Source organism: Gopherus evgoodei, chromosome 1 (assembly GCF_007399415.2).
Source record: "Gopherus evgoodei ecotype Sinaloan lineage chromosome 1, rGopEvg1_v1.p, whole genome shotgun sequence".
In the NCBI taxonomy this organism is placed as follows: Eukaryota; Metazoa; Chordata; order Testudines; family Testudinidae; genus Gopherus; species Gopherus evgoodei.
In genome coordinates, this window is record NC_044322.1 from 119,172,894 (window position 1) to 119,197,336 (window position 24,443).

Below are 24,443 nucleotides of genomic sequence, written 5' to 3' on the forward strand. Positions count from 1 at the left end.
GGTCCCTATTAGCACAGACACATCAGAGGTCCCTTTTGGGTCAGGGCATATTAAGGCAGCTGTGTCTACCTCTTGCTTTACCCCAGCAACCTCCTCTGGGAATTCCAAGTGCGCTATGACATACCCTTGATAGGGATATTCATCCATGCTGAGGCCACACAGACCAATGCCAGTCAGTGGCTGTATGGACAGGTGCCTAAGCATCTGTTGATAGAATGACTGAAATATAATAGTCACTTGAGATCCAGTGTCAAGCACAGCTTTACACTCCGCCCCTTCAATCCTCACCATGACCTCTGCTCGAGGACCTATCAGTCCTGAAGGGATCCCAGCTGGATGGTCTCTTCTGGGGGAATCTTCAAATCCTCTAGGCCTAGGTGGTCTCCGTCCCCGGACCTTCTGGCAGCTACTGGATCTCTTCCAGCTAATCCTCAGCTTTTCATACACTAAGGAGGGGTTCTCTTCCTTATGGCAGTTAGCAGCACTGTGCCCATCCTGACCGCACCGGTAGCAAAAGAATTGTCCTTTCCCCATTCGGCAAGGTGGGACGGTGACTCTAGATACTGACTTCTCTATCATCACAGTCTGAGGCTCCTTATTCCTGGAAATCTTAGCTCGGTCAATGATGCTTTGCAGCTCAGCTATCCGTTCCGTCAGGACCTGCATTTGTTGGGCAAGTTCCTCTGTGGTGCTCACCATCAGTACACTGGCCATTGGCAGTGGCGTCGTACTGGCTGGTTCCAATGTTTGGGCTTCCCAACACTCGCTGGCTGCGTGCCTTTCTTCTTCTTCCCTGACCTCCTTTATCAGCTGGGAGTAACTTGGGGGATGTTCCTGCCGTTCTCTTAGTCGGAGATGAAGTAGGATCGGGTTCTGATACTGAGTCCCTCTTACAACTTGAGCCAGTCTGGTCTGATCCATCTGCTCAGCAGTCACTGCTGCCCTCATAACAGCTCTCTGAAGCAGTCTCTCCAGCCTCTGTATATAGGCTGAAATTTTCTCACCCCTTTGCTGTTGGGAATTAATGAATTTACAGTAGCTGTCCTCAGGGCCCTCTACGCTCCCAAAGGTATTATCAAGGGCCTCTAGGCAGTCCTTCACACTGACCTCAGGGTCAGTGAGCTTCAGGGTGCGAATTACATCTAATGCTGGGCCACTAAGGCTCTCTATTAGACATCATTGCTTTTCTACATCGGGTACGGCCCACTCCCGCAGCATTTCAGTAGTATGCTCCGACCAGAGTTCAAACTCCTCTTCCTCATCAAATAACCTTAACTTACGACAAGAGTTCGTAGCATAGGCCAACACAATCTTTTCCAATATATGCCCCAGTGCTTTTGCCCAATCATAGGCTGAGTCTGCCACCCTTGAGCTAGAGGCTGCAGGACTGGGGCCCAACAAACCCGACATATTAGCCATTATACAAACAGTAGTTTCCTCAAAATATAAACACAATTATTTCCCAATACAGTGGAACACTCAACAGGTGCTTGCGAGGGGTACTGACCCAGGGATCCCGGACGAGCCCCCAAAAGGTAACCCTTCTACCCCTCTGAGTTGGCAGCAACAAGGGCTGGGTTCAGTATCCAGGGGTTCCGTTTCAGTAACACAATGCATAACCGGCTCGAGCCCCCACCCAGTGACCTGGGACACTCACATACCACACCCCCCTGGGCGCCTCTAGGAGGCAATACTTCCCCTCTCGCAAGCACGGAGTCTGAGTGTAGCAAAATCTTTTTAATAAAGGAAGGAATCAATGCGGCATCCTATTGGAGAAACACCACTAACAGGGTTATAACACAAAGCATAAACAAAAACCCACCTCCAAGTACGTTTGGCACTGTCCTTTTTCCCCTTAGGGTTTTAAGTCCAATCACCCCAAAGTCCAACAACCCAAAAGTATCTGGTCAATGCCACCCCAGAGTTCGAGAGTTTATCTGTAGAGGTCCCTCCCCCCAGCCTGGGTAGAAAGGGGCACCTTACATGGTCCAGGGCCAACTGCCCTGCCTCTCCATGGGTTCTGCTTCCGCCTTCTCCACGAACTGCTCCGCTTTACCAGCCGCTCCACGCTGCTCCTCCAGCTGTCCTCAGAAACTGCTCCGCTCCACCAGCTGCTCTGCTCCATGAGCTGCTCCAGTTCTCTCTGCAACTGCTCGGCTCCGCTCGCTCTGTGGGCCACTCCACCCGTCCCACAGCTACTCTGCTCTGCCAGCCACTCTGCTGCCACCAGCCATCCCCACAACTGCTCCACTCCGCCAGCTGCTCTGTTCCACAGTATAGCTTCAGGCTCCCCCACTAGCTAGCACAGTGCTCAGTGCTCTCAGCTCAGTAATTTCAGCTCTTTAGTGATTTCAACTCTTAGTAGGGGAGCCCCAGTGCTAGTGCACCATTAGCCCAAAGTGAGTTCAGCTCAGTAACCTGTATTTAGATTCTTGAGGGAATAAAAAAATTAACTCTGACATTCCACAGTGGAGAGAGAAGGGGGTGGAACTGGTGCTTCTGGTTCCACAAGGAGACTGCCCCACCAGGCACAACTACCTGTCCCCAGCCTCTCTCAATTCACTGGGTTTTGGAGCCCATGTCCCTTGTCTAGCAAGTACCACCCAACTGAGGGTGAGTCATTTGTCACCAAGCAGTCCCACAGCTCGGCAGTCTGGGATAGGGTAGGCATGCCTATGCAAATACACTCTCTGAAATTCTTTCCACCAGATGTCAGGGTAGAGCTTATCCTGACTCTGCTTACAATACTATTATATAAATCAATATTATGGCCTTACCTGGAATATTGTGTTCAGTTCTCGTTATCATATTTCAAAAGAGAATATAACTAAAATAGAAAGGGGGTCAGAGAAGAGAAATCAAAATGATTAGATGCATGGGGCATGGGGTGACATCCTTAATGAGAGAGACTGAAGAGTTCGCAACTAAATTTAGAGAGAAGATGAGTAAGAGTGAATACGGTACAAATAAACAGAATAATGAAAGTTATAAGGAAGGTAAATCAGATGTTCCTAATTACTTTCTTAGAATACTGAACAAGGGGACCTTAACTGAAATTGAAGCAATACATTTAAAAATAATAAAAAGAAACTTTTTTCGTGGTATATAATTCGCTTGTGGAACTCATTGCCACAAGATATCTTTGGGGCCAAGATCTTAACATAAATAAGGACCAGAGACTATATATAAACTTTTATGCTTCTTGGCATGAATCAATCACTAATAGATTGGGATTAGGAAGAAACTTCCCCATGAGCAGGTTATTCAATAATTTCTCTGCTTGTGCATTTCTCGGACCTTCCTTTAAAGGGATGAACAAAATCTTGTATCCAGTTCATTCCGAGTGGGAGCTATTCTGAATTATGTTCATTAATAAAATCCTATGGGTGCTTATGGAAGGCCAATTCCTTATACATGGACTTCAAAAAGAGCTCTCCTTGTGTAAAAACTCCAGAATTAGTCCTTTAATGGTTGTTACTGTGTCTCTGTTTTACAACTATTTTTAAACTATGAGGCATCTCCTTATTATTCAGATTACTTTGTAGAAAACCAGAGTAATGGAACAGCTACAAAGAGTGGTTGGAGGTCTTAATCTCCTCTACCCTGTCCACAGAAATAACAAATTTAGCAAATACCTGCACAGCATGTTTAAGGGAACAGTCCACATATAAAGATGCATGTGTAGCAGCAGCCGGTCATGCTGACCACTATGAATTTATTAATTCCAGCTCATATATCAGTGGGGAGTTTATTTAGAAATAAGCTATTACTATATTTCATGAGCGAAAAATGATCAATGTCAACAAAACTAATTTGTTACAGCTTGATTCTGAGTTTATTCTCTCGATTCTCATCTACAGTGTGCTTATTTGTGTGCTGTGTCAGAGAGACAAAGATATTGTTCTGGTCCCAGTATTTATCTATTAATAGAATAGAATTCCTTTCTGTCTCAGTGTTTGCATATTTAAAAAATGGGGTCTTTGTACTTCTTCGCAGTAGCATTGCATATTTAGATATTTTCATTTCTCTGCAGACTTGGATTCATTTTCCAACTCTCATGGGTGCCTGAGAAGAACCCTCCCCATGCTACTAACACTGATGATTCTGGGCCTTGCTGCCCTCATTGGTGAGTTTGGGGTCTATTTCTATTTCACTAAGCTCACTGCCAAAGCAACCATGAAAGAAGATATTTGTGGGGATAGCAAGTGTTGTATGTATTTAGATAGAATATATGGGTTGCAAAGAGTCAAAGGTGTTAACCTACCCAGTCACTGCTCAACAGTGTTAAACAAGGTTTGGCATACAGAGACCTCACCCTGCTTAATACCATGGCAGTCACGCCATTGAACGTCAGTTTAACCTTGTATTAAAGATATCAGAAAGAAGGAAAAACAGTTAAAGCAACTGAAATGTAAACTATTAAGTATTTTAACAACATCCCTTGTTCCCTTTCCCTTTTAGCGAGAGGGAATTTTTCAAAGGAAAATACCCCTTGTTTGACAGTAGTGTAGATGATATCAAGGATGGTAATTAAAGGTCCTCTTTGGGGAAAAGAGAAGAAGTTAGCTGAGATGAGCTGGAGATGTCCTTGTTCCTGTTGTTGATAAAGTCCAATTCTATTTCCTAAGAAGAGCAGGCAAGACAAAACACTCACAAAGAGGGGGAAGACATGAACAGCAAAAACAGAAAATGTAGCTTTTATCTCTGGTGTTGACTCTCATTTGCAATCTCACTGCTGGAGAAACGCAGGCATTTGCTGAGAGTGACCTCTTATGGATGTTCACTCCCTTTTAGCAGTTGAGCTCACAGCTGGAGTAAATTTGTCAACCCAGTTATCACAACAGGAGTGTGATTGGTTTTACCAGTCTGGCATGCTGTTGAATTGACAGGAGCACCTCTCTCATCCTGGATATCCTTCTCTGCACAGTAATTTGACTGTACCCTTGTTTCCAGACTTGGGTACAGCCTCTTGGAGTCTGCTCCCTTCTGGGGAGAGATGAGGTGGGGTTAACATAATCCTAAAAGAAAAGACAAAATACCTCCACTGCCTATAAAAAGGGCCAGTTCCCCACAGTCTCACATAAAACTTCTTATTCCTTGTGTGCCCAAACTCCTGATGCTGAATCCCAGGACTCCAAAAATAATAACTAGTCATGCTGTTTTCTCAGAGGCCTCAGTCAGCTGTTTGCCAAGTAGACACTCTGCGTTTCCTGGGGCCAAGGAGGTCTATGTACTAGCTCTGTTTGCTCATGAATAATGCCCAGCCTGAGCTAGGATTCTCCCTTTTAAGGATTGACAATTCTTATGGCATGTTGAGGTTGATTAAGCCCAGAGAAACTCTTAAACCTTTCTTGACTGCAAGGGAGAGCTACCCCCTCTCACAGGAGAGATAAGAGACTTAACATATCATAGGATTGCCTCACCATTCCTACAAAACCTAATTATGTACATGTAAGAATGAGTTTGGTTCAACAGTAAATGGACTATAAATAAACTGCCTCAGTCAATGGCACAATTAGTACCAAAGATGATTCTTGCAGGAGGTGGGGATTGGGTGCTGTCAGTCAGGAGCACCTGGGTCTAGAGGTCAGGATGTTCCTGTCTTGCCTCTTGTAGATCCCAAATGAAGACACATCTCTTTGCACAGCCCTTCTCCGTTAACAAAGGCAGTGAGTTCTGTGGAGCAACTCCTCCTTCCCAACAGATCTCTTTCAAACATAAAAAGACACCTGTGGAATGCTACCCATCACCTGAGTGGAGCAGAGTTGGGTTCGTGACTTTGAATTATTTTAGCTTTACTTATGTTTGCAAATGGTCCTTAATGTAAAATCTCTCCATGTCATTTTTCAGGTACTTCTGAGAGTCAGACTGGATGCTATGGTAATGTAAACAACATTTATACCACTGGGGCTTCCTGTGCAACTGGATCACCAGAAGGCTTAAGCTACTGTGGTGAGTATAACTCTGCTGTTTTGTTGCTGTATTTCATCACACAGAGTCATCACAATGATTCATAGTACTTTGCAAGCACTATGTTGGTGGGAGAGCTGCTCTTGCAGGCATAGCTTCTGCCACTCGCGGAGGTGATTTTTTTGTGCCAGCGGAACAGCTCTCTCCCCTCAGCATAAAGTGTCGTCACCAGATGCACTGCAGCGGTACAGCTGTGCCACTGCAGCGCAGTACATAGAGACATCCCCTAAGAGAGAGAGGAAGACTTAACAAACCCTTGGTGTTACTCCACTGGCTTCTAGCCCAGGAGGATTTTAGCCCAGAAAGGTAATAGCCAATATTTACACAAGCGGCTTCTACCATTTGAGGTCCCCAACTTGAGACACTTAGGGTCGATTCCCAGAAGTGCTCATACAAGCACTTCTAGTTAAAGTTATTGGGAGCTGTGAGTACTTCAAACCTCTGAAAACCAGGTCCAAAGTGCTTTGACTGAAACACCCAAAATTAATGGTGACTTATCAAAGTTTGGCCCAAGTGACTTTCTGAAGGCTACACAGGAAGTCAGTGAGAGAGGGGGGATTAGTACTGAGGAATTCCTGATCCTAGTCTCTGATTTAGTTCTCACTGTTTTATACCTGCTACATGCACATCAGATCAACAGTTTGTCTGGTATTGCTGGTAAGAATCAAAGAAGCTCCCTATTTTTTTACTCTACAAATAAAATTAGACTTAATGCCAAACCCTCCCATGATGAGTAGGATTGAGATTCCCTCATAATGTGGGATGAAATGGTGCTAAGACTCCAAAAGAAACTGAGAAGAAAGTGCAAACACTGGGAACTAATGTGTCAAATTGCAGCCTCCCAGCCATGCCCCTAGATAAATCTTTTACATCTGTCCCTTCTTCCATTTTGAGTTCCCCTCTCAACTTTGAAGCCCCATATTACAGCCCTATTCTTCTGGCCACAGAGGGGTAGATGAGGCTACTCTCAGTTCCTATCAACATCACTCCTGCATCATCTAGAGCAAGGGTGGCAAACTTTCTGGGCAGAGGCTGAGGGCCACATCTGGGTGGGGAAATTGTATGCAGGGCAGGGGGTTGTGGTGCAGGAGGGAGTGTGGGGTGTGGGAGCGGGTGCAGTGTGCAGGAAGTGGCTCAGGGCAAGGGATTGGGGAAAAGGAGGGGTGTGCAGTGTAAGGGGGCTCAGGGAAGAGGGTTGGGGTGCAGGAGGGGTATGGAGTGAAGGAGGGGGCTCAGGGCAGGGGTGCAGGAGGGGTGAAGACTGCGGGAGGGGGCTCAGGGCAGGGGGTTGGGGTGCAGGAGGGGTGCAGGGTGCGGCAGGGGGCTCAGGAAAGGGGGTTGGGGTGCAGGGGGGTGCAGGGTGTACAAGGGGGCTCAGGGTAGGGAGTTGAGGTGCAGGCAGGGAGCTTAGAGCAGGGAGTTGAGGAGCGGGGTGCAGGTGGGGTTTGGGCTCCGGCCCAGCGCTGCTTACATAAAGCGGCTCCGGGGTGGCAGTAGTGTGCACCAAGGCCAGGGAAGGCTCCGTGCATTCCTGCCCTGTCCCCAGCCTCGCACTGCTCTAGGAAGTGCTGCAGCCCCTGGGGCGGAGAGGGGGCAGGAGGGGTCTGCATGCACTGCCCTTGCCATGCCTCCAGGTACCTCCGCAAAAGCTCCCATTGGCTGCCATTCACTGTTCCCAGCCAATGGGAACTGCGGGGAGTGGTACCTGGAGGCAAGGGCAAAGCACGGAGCCCTCTGCCCCCCCTCCCGGGGGCTGCAGGGAAGTGGTGCCAGCTGCTTCTGAGAGTGGCACAAAGCCCATGGGGGGCAATCCCATGGGCCAGATCCAGAGCCCTCAGGGGCTGGATCCAGCCCGTGGGCCATAGTTTGCCCACCCTGATCTAGAGGGTGACAGGTTGCTGTTGATTTCTCTTCAGAGGCTAAGCACATTGTCCTGCCATCTCCCCACCAAGGCCATTCACCTTCATCTTGGGGCTCAAAGGAATGGGAATTAAACCTAGCTTTTCCATATTATTACAAGGCCCTAGGTTTTTTTTCGCTTTGACACATATCAAAATTCATTCTGTGAAAGGCACTATGCACATTACTCTCACAAGGGCTATCAATGGCACAACAGAGCTCTTTGCTTTTGAAATCTCTTGTTGACATCAAAATGATTAACAAAACACCTTTACCTGTATTTTTACTACAGGGGTTGCTGCATCAGAGAAGATTGCTGAGAGGGACTTATATAATATGAACAAATATAAAACCATCATTAAGAGCGCTGGTGCAAAAAAATGTGTGGATCCAGCTGTGATTGCTGCTATCATCTCTCGAGAGTCACATACTGGAACTATCTTATTGAATGACTGAGGTGATTATGGATATGGATTGGTCAGTAACTATCAATAAATTTAAGAATAAGTGTATAGCCGAGTGTTACAACAGGGAACCTCCTGCATTTCTCAATAGCGCAGCTCAGGCTGATATGCGGCACACTCCTACAAAACGAACTATTGCTGAGCCAGCAGCACATTGCACTGGCATATGTCAGACCTGGGATTATAGATGCTGCTTCTGGTGCTGCATTGTCAACATCCATTGATTCCATGGGGTTCACAGAATTCCCTGAACAGGCCGAACATTTTACTCTTCCACCCAGAAATTCCATTTCTTGTTATTACGATTCACTTTTTCAGGAAGTATTTACAAGTTTACAAATCCTTGACACATAAATACCAGATACAAAACAATAATCATTACAACAATGAGCTTTCTTTAAAGACATTATACAGCAGTACAGTCATTCCATCTCATAATCTCTGATTGCATATTTTGAACGGACAAAACATGTCTATCAAAGTGTAATATTCAATAAAAATTGGACAGGTGTGCTATTTTTGTTGCAGGTGAATCTATTTATTCTGATAATTGAATAATGGATTACTAAATAGCTAAGTATCTATTTGCCCTCCATCTATTTTGGATGGAGGGCAATCCAAAATAGATGGAGGGCAAATTATCCCTCTCACATCGCAATAATAATTGTTGCACTAGTTTTCCCGTTACCAACTCCCATATTTTTTGAACCATTCCCTGAAAGTTGAACTATTTTTCTTTCTCCATTGAGAGGCTATCAGTAACCAAGCAGCTAGTCGTAAGTGAAAGATTAATTCTTCATTTCCTTTTATGTGACCATTTTTGCTAGGAAGGCCCAGGATACCCAAAGGATCATTTGGTAATAAATATCCAACAGTTTGTGATATTTGGTTACAAATTGCATCCCATTACTCTCCAATGACTGGACATGTCCACCATATATTTATCAAATATCCTCTTTCACCACCATTTCTCCAACACGTATCCTATCGATCTATCAAACCCCATTCCTCTAGGGTAATTTGTCTATAGTACAGATCCTTTTCCCAGACTATCATATATGACATTTTTTTTTAGGAAACTTATCTACAAAGATTGATATCACTTACTTATAATTTTTTGTTTCATAATTGACAAGACACCATTGCTTCTATTAGAGTAATCCTGCTGTGTACAACTGCTTTTCTAGAAAGTTGAAAACATAAGCCTAAACTTGAAAGTACTGGCACCATGGAGAATAGGCCAGTTAATGTTATTTTGATCTCTAAATAGGTTAGAAAAGTTTCTTTACTGAACAGCTGGCCAACTGTATGCATCCCATGGCTCTCCCTGTCTTTAAAGCTCACTGGTTCGTGATCTGGATTATTTCCAAGGGGTGTTGTTGGTGAGGGAAAAGAATTTATCTTATTTCTAAATCTGTCCCAAATCCATAGAGTAGCCTCAAGCTCAAGCATGTGTATACATTTCTGGAGAGTGATTTTTTTTTTATTTATTCATCAACGATAACCTAGAGATGTTTACTCCACTGACTCCACTACTGCTTTGAGCTGGCTGGCTTGATAGTACCAGAAACTATCTGGAACAGCTGAACAACCCTGTTCAACGGATCTCTCCAAAGTGTTACTTCTGGGGGAATTCTGCACCAAAGAATTAAAAATTCTGCACACGATATTTTAAAATTCTGCAAAATTCTGCATATTTTATTCTTCAAAATAACGCTGGTTTCAATTATTTAGGTAATTTATTTAAACTACAATACAATGGATGGAGACTGGGACTGGGGACCATTGGAGGAAACCTCCAACCCCCTTGCCTAATAGTAATGTAGCTAGTAATTAGTTATAAGTTATTAGTCAACAAATATATGCAGCCATATGCTCGGTGTTACATCACAGGCAACTGAAGAGCAAATGAGGGCTAGGGAATCAAACTCACAATTTATATTGGCTATTGACCATCTCCAGAAAGGTCAGTAGCAAACAGTTCATGGAGCATATTTTGATAAGAAATTCTTTCAGTCCAAAGATTTAGACCAGTTCTAAGCACTAAAGCACCATAAGCATTTATAAGGCTATATTGTCCTTTACCCCACTCTGCCATGCAAAGGAGCCTTAAAACTTTTACACCTGTTTTATACTCTTGGGGTAATTCACAAAGACAATGGGAACAATTCACTAAGCAGGCAGGCGGCTACATTTTGCTTTGCCTGAGGGGACAGCCTGCACCATGCCTATCTCCTCAAACATACCCTGAAGCCCTCCCCCTCCATGCCACGTGCTGCAATAGTGAACAAGAGGGACAGAGTGTGTGTCTCTCCCTCACACACAACTGCCCACCCCTTCACACACAGCCAGTGGTGATGTATGTCTCTGTTCGCTGCTCCAGGCTCCTGAACCGACCTGCCTGTGCTGCCAGGGAGGGACATGTGATTGCTCTTGTGGCTTCCCTCTGCTACCCTGTCAGAAGTCATTTTTCTATGGGGAAGCAAAGAAATATGAGGGGGACATGAATTCTGCACATGTGCAGTGACACAGAATTCCCCCAGGAGTAAAGTATCTAGACTTATTCTTGGTCTTTTCTTATTCCATAGAAATTCTAACATCCTCCTCTGTATTCCAGCTAGGGTTCAAGGTAAGATGATCACAGAAAGATTTTGAAACAAGATATCCTTGGCAAAATTTTCATTTTGAATGGGACTACTCTTTCCAAACAAGAAATTGCATTCTTTCCCCCAGCACTTCAGATCTTTTTTCATTTGCTGAAGTGATGGCTTGACATTTACATCATAGACCTCTTCTGAGTTGTTTGATATCTGAATTCCCTGGTATAATAGGATTTGTTGCCCATCTGCCCCCAAATATTTTTTGAAGCAATTACTTCTCAGAGTCTTTCAGACTCACAACTAGCATTTCAGATTTGGCATAATTTACTATAAATCCAGATATTATCCCAAAGTCAAATATTTATTTTTAAACTAATTTAGCAACATTATGGTTTAGATAAAAATAACATTACATCAGCTGCATGAAGCACTCATATCTGATGGGTTCCTGCAAGTTTTATTCCTGTAGCAAATTCGCTGATACTTATCCTTTGTGCAAACGGCTCCATGGCCAGTGCAAAAGTAAAGGAAACAATGGACATCGCCGCCTAGTCCCTCTGTGTAATTCAAACGGGGGACATTTAACCCCATTAAGTCACAGAGCTGCTTTCAGGCAGGTGTAAAGAGCAGTTATCCGATTAAGGAACTGGGAACCAATGTTCCTATGGGACAGGACATGAAACTGAAAGTTCCAGTCTATTCTGTTGAAAGTTATCTCTGTGTCAAGTGATCTTTTCCTGGTCTGGCATTATGGATGATTCCAAGTACTCTCATAATATTGCTTGACGTTTGTCTGGTGTTAACGAATCCAGTTTGATCTGGATTTATATAAGATGAGAGCCTGGACTGCAATCGGCTAGCTAGTATTTTGGCTAAAATCTTTCTCATCATACAACAGTGATATGGGCCTATAAGAGCTGCACAAGGTCAGAATTTGTTCAACTTTAGAGGGGAAAAACAGCATTAGATTTTTTCACAGGCTGTGTAAATTCCTTTTCTAACAGAATATCAGTGAAGGTTAAGAATTTATGAGTAGTCATACTGGGTCAGACCAATGGTCTATCTAGCCCAGTATCCTGTCTTCCAACAGTGGCCAATGCCAGATGTTTCAAAGGAAATGAGCATAACAAGGCAATCATCAATTGATCCATCCCCTATCATTCAATCTCAGCATCTGGCAGTCACAGGGTTATGAACATCCAGTCCATGGGGTTGCAGCCCTGACCATCTTGCCTAATAGTCATTGATGGACCTTTCCTCTGTCAACTTATCCACTTCTTTTTTGAACCCTGTTATAGTTTTGGCCTTCACAACATCCCGTGGCAATGAGTTCCACAGGTTGAGTATGCATTGTGTGAAGAAGTACTTCCTTTTGTTTCTTTTAAGCCTGCTGCCTATTAATTTCATTGGGTGACCCCTGGTTCTTGTCATATGTGAAGGAGTAAATAATTCTTCCTTATTCACTTTCTCCACACCATTCATGATTTTATAGACCTTTATCATATCTCCCTTTAGTTGTCTCTTTTCCAAGATGAACAGACCTAGTCTTTTTAAACTCTCCTCACATGCAAGTGGTTTCATACTCTTAATAATGTTTGTTGTCCTTCTCTGTACCTTTGCCATTTCTAATATATCCATGTTGAGATGGGTGTGACAGGATCCCCGGGGTACAACCTGGAAGTGGGGTACTGCTATGCCCCTTAATTCTCCAGCCTGGGCTGTCTCTCACAATGCTTTGCCAGTAACAAGCAGCAAACCCCTTCAGGTGCTGCTATCACTCAGCACAACAGCATGTGGAGCCACATACCCATCTAGATTGCATGAATGCTCCCAGAATCATACAGAGAAAGGCACCAGCCAGTTCCCCCCAGCACCCCAGCCTTGCACCCCAGAGCAGTACCATCCTGCCCTGGTCAGAAGCCTGACCAGTGTAGGTTTATACCAGTTTGCCCCTCCCTCAATGTGGAGAGAAGGTGCACAAGCTCCTATAAACTAAGCTGAGGTTTTCCAAGCACTTTAAGCAAAATACACTCTTTTAGGTAAAATATAAAACAGATTTATTAACTACAGAAAGATAGATTTTAAGTGATTGTAAGTGGTAGGCATAAAAGGTCAGAGACAGTTATCGCAGAAAACAAAAGATAAACATACAATCTAAATCTTAAACCTTATTACACTAGGTAGTATTTAAATCAAGCAATTTTCTCACCCCACTGTATGTTATAAATCTTAGTACATAGGCTTCTCCCTTAAGCCTGGACCAGTCTGCTCAGATGAAGTCTCTGTCTTCTCAGCATTCTTATTGCTTCTAGTGTAGGTGGGGGAGAAGAAAGGCAAAGGCAGGCTGCCACTGTTCCCTATTTTATATCCTTAGTCCGTGTGCCTAGAAGACACTTACCCAGACATGTCCTGGTGGGCTTTGCTGAGTAACCAGCTTGGGCAATCCCCCTGACATAGTCTTGTGCAACAGAGTCATGGGGTCGAGCAGTCTCCATTGTATGCTGCTTGGGCAACTGTTATTGAATTGTAAATCCCTTGATTACAACTCCCCTGTTGACTAATGGTCATTGGACAGCCTCCTGGGTGGGGATCTTTTGTATGTCACAAGCAAATTTACAGCATATTTCAATAACAACCATACAGCAAAATCTCATAACTTCATCCATACTAATGACATATTTGGACAGAACAACAGATTTCAGCAGATTATGACCTTTCATATGATGTCTTACATGGCATGCTTTGTATGAAATATCACAATTACATGACAGTGGTGAATATAGGGGTTCTAGGGTGCTGCTTTGGAGTACAGAGTGCCACAAGGGAGTAACCAGAACTGCATGCAGTATTCAAAATGTGGGCATACCAAGGATTTATATATGTAGTGACATGATGATATTTACTGTCTTCTTATCAATCCCTTTACTAATGGTTCCTAAAATTCTATCTTTTTTGACCGCCACTGCACATGGAGTGGATGTTTTCAGAGAACTATCCACATTTACTCTAAAATCTTCACTAATACCTCCTTAAATTCTTCATAAAACTCAGCCAGAAAGCCATCAGGTGCCGGAGTCTTAACCACTTTTCATACTTTCTATTGCTTCTTATGTTATTTCTTTATCTAAAGTCTCTTTGTCAATTTTGTTTCCATTTGGCAAGCTTGCTACTTCCAGATATTTCTGAATAACTTCATAGCTTGGAGTATCTGAGGTAAACATATTTTTAGAATAAGCAGCAAAAGTAGCACGTATTTCATTACAGTATGCAACTCTCTTCTGCTGATTAAATATAATGGAGGAATAATAGATTGTTCTTAAATCCTTTTAAGCCAAGAGTTTCAAACATTTTCAGAGGGAGTGTCCTTAACTGAAAGAAAAAAATGTGTGTGCCTCCCCAGAGTTTAAGACACTATAAAGAACTGAAAATCCTATACTTTACACAAAGACTAGTAATAGGGTAGAAGGGCTTTGAGAGTGAAGGGGTGCATGAAGTGTGTGGGGGGGGGAAGGTCGGGTCTTGCACCTGGAGTGTGTAACACAGAGGGGAAGTCAGGTCCTGTCCCCAAGGGTGTGACACAGCAGGGTTGCATCCTGCCCTTGACTATGGAAAATCCAGTGGGAGCAGGTTAGAGAGCAAGCCCCATGGCTCCTGTCCCACATGGATAGGCACAGCTCCCCACTTTGCCTCTGTGGCTCTCACCACAGCATCACATGATGCACCCAGGTGTGTGTGGGCAAGGCGATGCCCCGTCTCCTTCCTGGCCCTGGTGCTGCTGGATCGCCTACCATGAGATGAGTGGTGGCTGCTCAAATACAGTGATCTGGTCAGCCGGATGAGGCCCCTGGGCCACTAGTTCCCCATCCCCAATGTACTTGCTTAAAAGTGGTCTGGCCTTGGCCTCAGCGACCCCTTTGGCTCCATGGCCCATGAGCCCAACTATCAAATATTACTTCCAATGATGCATGATCTGACCGTGTTATGGTGCCAATTTCTGCAGATTTGAGCTGCTTCATTAAGGTTTTAGAGATTAACCTGGAATTCATCTAAAACTGAAGAGAGTCTGAATAAAACCTTTAATCTCTTTCCCCTGCGTGCAATCCTCTCCAGCAATCTGATAGGTAGAATTGTTGGTACAGAGAAGTCAGTGCGGTAGTGAAGAGCAAAAATTGATTAATTTATCAAACAAACTCTGAGAAATAAAATCATGTAGTGAATGTTGAGAGGGAAGAACTGCAAAAACACATCATCTTTTCAAGAAGTAATGTTCTCTCTAGCTTTTCTAGATAGACGCGACCATACAGTGGTTGAAGCATGGGATAGCGAGGAACATGTTCTTCAGGGGACTGGCGTCCTTGTTAGTATGATTCAGGGAGTTCCCCGGTTGAACAAAGGACCAACAGCTGAAAGGTATAGTATAGACGGCATTCAGTCCAGGAGCTGAGGGAAACTCTAGGACAAAAATCCTATTAAAACTTTATTGTCTTACTGACACTCTAGAATAGTAAGCATTTAAAAGAATCTCATATAATTTTTCACTAGTGATGGTGCAGGTCTACTTTATGATTTCCCTAGCTTGAGCCGTGAAATTAGATTAGTCAATTTCATACAGTTTGTCCCATTCTTTAGCACAATGTTGTGTGCTGGGTTTCCAACGCTGCCTGAGGAATGTTTATAAAGCCTCCCAAAATACTAGCTAATATTGACATTTGGGCCTCTACTATTTTGTCATGAGTGAAATCCTGATGCCTTTGAAGTCAATGACAGTTTTGCAGTTTATTTGAATGAGTCCAGAAGTGTACCCTATATTTTTATAGGTGTGTAGGAGGGAGGTGCATTTTTGGGAACTGGACAGTTCGTCAGGGGATTGCAAAATTGTGCAGTACCATATGGAGCCGAGAAAGGGAGAAGAATGGAGTGTAAGGTCATGTTTTAACTTTCTCCCTTGCAGTCATTTTCAGGACTGATTGAAAAGTAAACAAGGCAATTGGGTTTTATAATCTATTAAGAACAGGCCTGGTTCAAAGATTGCAGTCTTCTGTTTGAATGTGGTTAGCCAAATGCATACTGAAGGTTCACCACCAAGCTACAGTCATTTGTTTATGTAACATCCCAAATTCCCTCTGATTTTGGGTGAATTCAGGAATTTATTAAAACTGTTCACACACCCATAGTTAAGTCTGCACATTGTAATAAGGTAATTCACTCACTCCCAATTTTTTTGTTTTAAACACACTTGATAAAAACGAGACAGCTCTGTCTGGAATGGTGGTTTGTTTTTCTTTTAAATCTTATTAGCTATTTTGGTGTTTCCTTCCAGGTGGGATTTCTGCCTACAATGCAGGACGAGGAAATGTCCAGACCTATCCAAACATGGATATTGGCACAACCCACAATGACTATGCCAATGATGTTGTTGCATGAGCCAAGTATTATAAGAGAAACGGATACTGAATCTGGGAATTCTCTGCTTTTCAGATACATTGTGGTGCTTACAATAATAATTCAGGTGTTCAGGAGAGATACTGTATATTTGGGGGAGATTAGAAGCTGAAACTTTCAAAAACTTAATGATGCAAATAAGCCCATTGTCAGCAGTGGGAAGACTTGCTTAAATAAGGCTTTGCAGTCTCAGGCACCAGATTTTTAAATTCTACAAGTAGTTAAACATTGTATCATACCAACAGAAATAGGGATGGGAATATTAATAATATTCTGCCACATCTGATTATTTCTCTGAGTTATTAAAGCTGCTCTATTTTTAGTCTTCTGCCTTCCAAATTTTAAAAATCTGCAAATTTCAATATCTGTCATTGTCTTAAGAAATAAAAAGTAGTCTCTTCAAAGAGGGAAGCCTGTATTTCCAATCTGTGTGATTTGGTTTGACAATTTATTTTTTCAGTACAGCACAACAGGCATCTGTCAATTTGTTGTATAAGAGTGCTTTAATTTGTATGTACTTTCATAGACTATCAGGGCTGGAAAAGACCTCATCTAGTCCAACCTACTGCTTAAAGCAGGACCCATCCCCAGACAGATTTTTGCCCCAGGTCCCTAAATGGCCCCTTCAAGGATTGAACTCACAACCCTGGGCTTAGCAGGCTAATGCTCAAACCACTGAGCTGTCCCAGCTTGCCATTAACCAGAAAACTGTCTAGAACCTGAGATTAATTATTTCAATCAAAACAGAAATATTCAGATTGAAATGCTGGTCACATGGGGGTACAGAGACCTTACTACAGGTAGAAGAAATATTTCTATTGGCCAGGAATACAGAATGATATATGGGACTTTTGCATGGCTTGTGAAATGTCAAAAAAGGAAGAGGCTTACAGGAACCCAGACAGTTCTTTTACATCCCTTGCCTGTAATACAGGAGACATTTCTAAGATTATCAATGGATGTTGTGTCGCTAGGCCACTGAGGTAATAAGTATATCTTGGCAGTGGTGAATTTTTCCACTAGATTTCCCGAAGCAATAGCTCTGTCTAACATTGAAGCAGAAACTGTAACGAGAGTCCTTCTCACTATCTTAAGTAGAACTGGTTTTCCCAAAGAGGATTTTATCGTATCGTGGATCAAATGTCATGTCACAGCTATTCAGCGAGCTATGGAAGTTTTGTGGAGTGAAACAACTTAAAACTGTTCCATACCATCCAGAAACCAAAGGTTTGGTGGAAAGATTCAATGAGACCCTAAAATCCATGCTGAGAATGTATGCAAATAAAAGGGGTTAGAACTGGGACAAATTGTTACCGTTCCTGCTCTTTACTTATAGGGAGGTATCCCAAGAATCAATGGGGTTCTCCTCATTTGCTCTCCTATATGGAAGGAAAGTGAGGAGACCCCTAGATCTCATTGGAGACTCCTGGGAAGGGAACACTGAAGTAAAGGAAGAGCCAGTGACTGAATATGTGCAGAAGTTCCAGAAAAAGTTAAAAGACATGATGACTATTGTTCAAACTAACCTCAAAGACAGTCAATCTAAACAAAATGTGTGGTATGACAAAAATACTTGTAAATGCTCTTTTGTAATAGGAGACTTGGTATTGGTGTTAAGCCCTGTGAAAAGGAACAAAATGTAAAATACTTGGGAAGGATGCTTTGAGGTGATAGAAGTAGTAAATGAAGATGCATATCATGTTAAACAGCCTGATGGTAATGCTGTTTCACAACTAGTACAGGTAAACAGACTTAACATCTATCACATCAGGGAAGCCATGGTAAACATGACCTGCTGTGTAGAAGGGGAAACTGAGGCACATCACCTCATTGGTTTGATGGCTGAATATCAAAGTGACTCAGCTCTGAAAAGCATTGATTTATGCAGTGAGTTAACACCAGTTTAAAAGGTAGAGGTGTTATGATTGATGCAAAAATATAAACAGGTGTTTTCTAGCAAGCCAGGGAAGACACACTTGCTAACTCATAAGGTCATTACAAAAGGTCAACAGCCACCTCCCGGCAGCCCTTACAGGGACACTGGCAAGGTACAAGAACAAATTTGTGCAGAAATATAAAGCATGTTAGACCTGAGAGTAATTAAAGAGTCCTGGGCATCACCTGTGGTCTTGGTCTCTAAGAAAGACCACCCTCTAAGGTTTTATGTTGAGTATAGAAAACTCAATTCTGTTACAGTACCAGAGGTATATCCTCTGCCTAGAAATGATGATATGCTTGACATTTTAGGCAAAGCTAATTATCTCATTTCTTTTGATTTAACTCGAGGTTACTAGCAGATTCCTTTGGATGAGGATTCACAGAAAAAATCCGCTTTCATCACTGATAAAGGACTCTGTGAATTCACAGTGTTACTGTTCAGTTTAATTAATGCCGGGGCAACCTTCCAGAGGCTGGTCACCTAGTGTTAAATGGTTTACAGAACTGTGCAAGAGCATATGTACATGACATTGCAGTGTTCAGCGGCACCTGGGCTGATCACAAAGAACACTTGGAAATTGTGCTGTCAGAACTCAAGGAGGCAGGCCTAGATATAAAAGCCTCACATTAATCACTTTTCAGAGAGAAGCGTGTGCAGCTGCAACAGTAGAATTTTGCCCTATGTAAGTAAAACAGATTAGGTACCATGCTGCCAGTGGATGGGGCCCAAGTCAGGGCTTCAATACAGGTCTCTCTTCTATAGATTAAAAAAATAGGACTGGAATAAAAGGATGAATGGAAGAAAGTATGGAAGCCGTAGATGAGAAGCACATAACACTCAAAAATGTGTGGACCTCTGATGGCTTTACAGATAAGTCAGAATTAAATAGAGGTAGGAAAGAAAGCAGGATCACTGAATTTTTCCTGGCAATTTTAAATTCCAAATCTGTCAGTGTGTTTCCTGGGACTCTGCCATGGGCAACTTTTTAAAAAATGAATGCAGCTTTGAGGCATTTTAAAGGTGACTGTGAAGAATTTGTAAGAAAAGATTAGGCTCGTACCATTCTTCATGACATATAAAGAGAGCCTGAAAGAATTTGTTTTACGGTCTTGAGTTTTTTTCTTCTGATATAATTATTAATCATTATTATTATACCTTAGAAGTATCAGGAATGCCGTTTGCCATTTGATCTCCTACTTTAATTGGAGGACTTCTAGGAAGTATTAAGGATACTTATCATGAGCTCTAAGACACACCTTTATTGGAGACGTAAAAGTGTTCAATCTTTAAGAAAGACTTACCTTATCCAAAATGTTTAAGCACTGAAGGTATATAGGTATTTTAAAACTTTGAGTTTTTATTTTTATTATTCTTTAAAGCATCTGTCTAAAAATTATTTCAAGCCTCAACTGCTCAACTTTCACTCTCTGTTCTTGCAGGTCACCATTTCACTAGTTCTCCAGTTATCATAAAATCTTCCAGGCTAGGTAGGATCTGAATTTCTTATGTAAAAAAAAAACAAAACAAAACAAAAAACCCCCACAACTTTAGAAATATGTTGAGCCTTCTTTATAATCATAAAGTAGCAAAAATTGGGCACAAACCTGTTTTTCTTCTTTGCTGTTCATCTTTAACACCAAAAGTAACATGACACTCTTCCAGTTTCCCTCTTCTTCTCCTTGGTCTTTTATTCAATTTTTTTTTCAGTTTCTCTGTCTCAGATCAGGAGATTTAATATTCCCCTATCACTCCTGCACTTTTAGAAGCTTAAAATGGCTCTTCTTTAAGCTGTGCTTCATATTCCATTGAGCATTGAGAGACTACTTTTTGCAATTCCCTTAATTAATGTGCAGATCTACTCGGAAAAATCATTCTGTAAAAATGCTACTGTGTGATTCCATGTTTATTGTCCCCATTTCTATATCAATTATTGTCAATTTACAAATAAACAGATGTTTTGTCTAGTTCCTAGCTCCTGAGACTGAACCTAGCTCTGAGGCTATGTCTACATGCCAGAGCTTACAGCGGAACGGCTGCACTGCTATAAGGTCTACCAGGTAACTGCTCCATGCCGGTGGAAGAGAACTCTCCCACCATCATAATTAAACCACCCCTAATGAGCATTGGTAGCTATGTTGGCAGAGAAGCATTTTCCACTGACATTGAGCTGTCCACACCGGCGCTGTTGTTGGTGAAACATTTGTTGGTGAGGGTTGTGGTTTTTTTCACACCCCTAACCAACAAAAGTTTTACAACAAAAGTGCCAGTGTAGACATAGCCTGAATCAAGCTCCCTCACTTTCTTTTACTACTTTACTATCAATGATAGATGATCTGCAGCCAAATTAGCCTTCAGTTATATCTGTGCATTTTCATTATCTTCAAATTATGCCAGGGGTGCTGGAACAATTTGTATAGTGGGGGTGCTGAGAGCAATTGGACCAAACTGTATGCAATGGAAACCACTTCAAGCCAGGGGGTGCTACCGCACTCCCACACTGCTAATTCCAGCACCTATGAATTATGCCCTCCGTGACACCTGTGCAACCCCAGTTCTTTTAATGTGGTTGTGATACTGATGCGAGCTCTGATCAAAACTGTAAGCTCAGCTGAAGATGTACAAGCTCACAGTTGGAAGTGAGGCCAATTCACTTGTGTATTAATATAGATCAAAGTGATTGTTAAATGTATAAGAATATATTTGGTGTTTAAACTTCGTGAAAATTAATGTGATTTATGTGTTGTTTTCACTTACCTGTATCTTGTTATAATGTCATAACGAACATTTACATTGTATATAACCCTGTAACTAAATAAACCCATCAAACAAGAAAGAAGTCTTGTGTAATGCAAATGAAGAACTTTAGCAGAAAGTGCTAATTCTTACACCAGTGAAGGAAAGTGGTCATTATGTGTGACCATCGGAGATCAAAGATGCCAAATGTGCTCCTCTCTTTCCACCAGTCAAAGAGCCAATGTGGGTGGTGACCCTGTCAGTTGTTTTCTGTCAGAATAAACTGTAAGCATGGATTATGGAAAAGCTCCTGCATCTCTGGACTGTTTGGATTCTATCAGGGCAAAATAAGTGAATGAGAAGATGGAGATCCACAAATTATTCTGGGTAGCCCTGAGAGACTTTGGGGAAACTGGCAGATTACTATGTCTCTGCTACCATTTGGAATTATAGACTGTGACTCACCTGTACATACACTTTACCTGCTTTAACCTCTCAATATCATTCATTTATTTTCTTTAGTTAGTTTACTTTAGAATTGACTACCAGCATTGTCTTCGGTGTGAGATTTAGGATGCAACTCGACCTGGGTGAATGCCTGGCCTCTTGGGACTCAAGAGTAACCTGAAATATTTGTGAATTCTGGTATAAGTGACCATTTATGATACACTCCAGCCTGCTTGGGTGGCAAGATAGACTTGAGTGTTTAAGGGGACTGAATGTGACTCTATTATAAGATTATTGTAGTACTTTGGGCATTCACATTTGGTACTGGATTGGTGAGGGGGGAGGGATAGCTCCAGGGGCGGCTCTAGACATTTTACCACCCCAAGCACACCGGCATGTCACGGGGGGCGCTCTGCCGGTTGCTGGTCCCGCAGCTTCGGTGGACCTCCCACAGGCGTGCCTGCGGAGGGTCCGCTGGTCCCACAGCTCCACTGAAGCCGCGGTACCAGCGGACCCTCTGCAGGCATGCTGCCGAAGGCTGCCTGCCTGCTGCCCTCCCGACGACCAGCAGAGTGCCCCCCACGGCATGCCACCTCAAGTACATGCTTGGCATGCTGGGGCCTGGAGCTGCCCCTGGATAGCTCAGTGGTTTGAGCATTAGCCTGCTAACCCTAGGGTTGTGAGTTTAAGGATCTGGGGCAAAAATCAGTACTTGGTCCTCCTAGTGAAGGCAGGGGACTGGACTCAACACAATGACCTCAAGGTCCCTTCCAGTTCTAGGAGATAGGTATATCTCCAATTTTTTTTTTAATTAATTATAGAACATACCACCAGTTTGTGGTGTCAGCCCTGCTTGTGGCAGTCCACTGTGAGGTAGACACTCACAGCCATGAGCCACTCCAGACAGCATGACAGTGGTCACACAGAAATAACTGATTAAAATTCAGCAAACAATTTTATTGATGATGCATCGGAAGGCAGTGTTAGCTCTGCATGCTAACAGAAATTAAAATACAATAATTCAGTGCTCTTATCACTGAAGCCAATAAATGTGATTGAATACACAGAAAGCAGTTCTGTTGAGTAAGGTGGTATTTTTACAGAGTCATTTTCAAGACAGAACCACACTTTAAAATCTGTACCATTTATTAAAGACAAATAGGAAAAAAAAGTTAAAATTAGTGAACTGTAAAATTATGTCCAGTTGAATGCCTCAAAGAAGAGCAGCTAAAAGAGGCAATTCAGAATGAAGGGTTTGTTTTTTTTGCTTTGTTTGTTTTTTATATTAAGTATCCAAAGCTGTGGTAGGACAATACTTGCTCCGTTCTTACATACCAGCATGAATTATAATGTGATATCAGAGCTCACATGCAATTGCACTGGAGTATCAAGCCAGCCTTTAGAGGGGATAATAAACAGTGTAAGTCTATGAAGACATTTTGAAAATATGTTTATTTAACTTATGTTTTAATTGTGCAGGTTCACTCTTGCAAGGGTCAGGAGGCCCTCATTCAATATCCCCTCTTTGCTAATGATCAGCGCTGGCAACCCATACAAAAACCCATCACCAAAACTTCATTGATAGTTTTTCCAAAGCCTGCCAAGAATTTGCATAAGCCTAAAGAAGATTAACATAATGTGCCAAAGAGTTGAAGAAGCACCCTACATCAAGATCAACAACTGTGAACTTGAAGTGGTGAAAATGTTCACATATCTGGGGTCCACTATGGTAGTCAATCTCTCACTTGAAATGGAACTCAACATCTGCATCAGAAAAGCCACCACAACAATATCTAAAGGGTACGGCACAACAACAAACTGACCGAACACACAAAGATCTGTGTGTATCGGGCATGTGTTATCAGCATGCTTTTGTACGGGAGCGAGACATGGACCCTATACTCATCAGGAAAAGAGGCTCAACAGCTTTCATATGTGTTGCGTTCATCGAATCTTTGGAATCTCCTGGAGGGTCCAAGTTACCAATACTGAGGAGCTCAAGCGGGCCAGCACGCAAACACTCCTCAAATAGAGATGCCTGCTCTGGCTTGGGCATATGTGCCATATGAATGATGGGCACATCCCAAAGGGCATCCTCTATGGCAAATTGGTATATGAAAAACAACCCAAAGGATGCCCAAAATTACATTTCAAGGATGTGTACAGGCGAGACCTCAAAGAAATGGTATGTATGTGGACAACAGGGAAGATCACACACAGGCCTGCAGCCTTTGGAAACAAGAGCTCAATAAAAGTCTCTGGAGTTACGAGAGGAAACAGTCCAGCTTAGAGAAGAAAATAGCTCACAGAAGTCAGAGCCCAAAGGGTTGAAACATCACCTCTAAATGTGACAATGTGGCAGAGATTCTTTCTCTCGAGTGGGTCTTTTCAGACACAGCTTCCATAAAACCAATTGAGTAAATTCTTTACCTCTCAGGGGCACATACCCATGGTCTCTCAAGACTGAAGGATGCCTACTACTACTCTTACATGTTTAGGTGTTACTTATTCAATAAACAAACGAGATTGAAATCCCTATTGAAATAGTACAAAGGCCATCAACAAGGTCATTATTGTTTCTTATACTTTCCAAGTTACCACCTGGGCTTTAGTCCACTGTTCCTCAAACCAGTGACTGGACCTATCTGTTCAATATCTTGCATTTCTCATACTAGGACTTTCTCTTCTGAGCCACAGTGGAGAGGCATATTTCCTTGCTACTAGTGTTATTATTCTGAATATATATATGTTTCTTTGCTGATTTGTAGATTTAGGGAGAGTGTCTCTGAGAACATAAGTGGACTTTCTTAAGTATATGTTGGATGCTTTCTGTAAGCCTGTAAGTGTAACCAAAGGTCTGCATCTGTGCATGATCCCAGAACATGTGTGAAGGGAGCTAATTGCACACATTCATTACTGTGGTGTAGAAGAAGCATATGATTACATTCC

At 42.6% G+C, this 24,443-nt stretch overlaps 1 pseudogene; it reads left to right on the plus strand.

Annotated features, from left to right (window-relative positions):
- Positions 1 to 4,083: 4,083 nt before the first annotated feature.
- LOC115646241 lies at positions 4,084 to 16,387 on the plus strand (annotated as a pseudogene).
- The last annotated feature ends 8,056 nt before the right edge of the window (positions 16,388 to 24,443 follow it).